The sequence below is a fragment of the Plecotus auritus genome (assembly GCF_963455305.1).
Source record: "Plecotus auritus genome assembly, chromosome: 1".
In the NCBI taxonomy this organism is placed as follows: Eukaryota; Metazoa; Chordata; class Mammalia; order Chiroptera; family Vespertilionidae; genus Plecotus; species Plecotus auritus.
Window position 1 is genome coordinate 125,925,588 of NC_137770.1, and position 1,294 is coordinate 125,926,881.

Below are 1,294 nucleotides of genomic sequence, written 5' to 3' on the forward strand. Positions count from 1 at the left end.
CTGTTTAGCAGCACATGCTATACAAGTACATCATGCTAGTCTTTTACTATAATTAGTTTTCATTTCAAACTAGTGACTTGCCTTTTTACCTATAGCTTTATACATTTCATTTCCCTTATAAAACACTTGGTATTTCTAGTGGTAAATTTTAGTCAACATATTACATAGAAAGAATCTGGATTTCTAAAATGAATATTTTTAGTACTGTAGCAAGATGGGTTTAATTGAACATGAAGCATAATAATAATTACATTGTACTGTTTAAACTAAGTCACAGCTGTAGGAAAATTTCTGGTTTGTCAAGTGTAACCAAGATGAAACTGCAGGTTTATGAGCAGTAAAATATTAGAGAACAATGAATGAATAAGTAAGATGATTTTTCATCAGTGACCATTCATTATTTTGCTTTTTGGAACCTGGAAGAAATTGTCTTTGAGTTTCAAATGTTCTGGTAAATCTAGTCACTTCTTAGCTTCCTCAATATCACCTTGAATTGCTGAAATAAGTGACTTTAAAGAATCAAAGTTCTTTTCTGGTCTGAGGTAGCCAGCAATGGCCACATTGAGGATTTCCCCATAGAAGTCCTCTTTGAAGGTATGCATGATATGAATTTCCATGGACTTTTTCGTGTTCTTGTAGTATGGGTTCCATCCTATGCTCACCACCATCTTATGGACTTCTCCAGTTCCCACACTGGCCCATCCATACTAAATGCCAGTGGATACATCAGCGGGAAGATTATATACCACTTGTTCAGGAAAGTTCACGGTGAGGATGCCCAGCTGCTTGGAGCCGCGGCCAAAGCCCGCACGACTTCGCCTCGGCTGAAGTACGGCAGGTTCTTCATGACGCCGTCCACTCGGGACTCGGGCTGCGGCCCAGTCTTCAGGTCCGGAGGAGCCGCTGTGGAGGTGGTGCCCAGACCCCCAGACCAGCTGGGGGATGCGGGGGATGCAGGTAGGAGTTCGGCTGTGGGCCGGGCGGGAGCACAACGGGCCAGGAGATGCCGAGGACACTCTGCTGCAAGTCCCTCCAGCTGCTGATCCAACAGAAGCTGCCTGGCGACTGGGACGCTGTGTCTCTCACATTAAACTCCTCTTGATGCACCAGACCATTAACTAATTCCTGGGGGCATGCCTGGCTATTCCATTCCTCCTCCTCCCTATGTGATGTCTCTTATAGGGCTTTCTTCATTTTGGGGCACATGGTGTGGGGTCATCGAGTGACCAATCCTATATAATAAAGAGTAATATGCAAATTGACCGTCACTCCAACACACAAGATGGCCAGCCCC

At 44.4% G+C, this 1,294-nt stretch overlaps 1 pseudogene across 1 annotated transcript; it reads right to left on the bottom strand.

Annotated features, from left to right (window-relative positions):
* Positions 1-383: 383 nt before the first annotated feature.
* Positions 384-898, bottom strand: LOC308251147 (riboflavin kinase-like; annotated as a pseudogene). The gene has a single exon. The product of its transcript is annotated as a riboflavin kinase-like (transcript).
* Between the last annotated feature and the right edge of the window lie 396 nt (positions 899-1,294).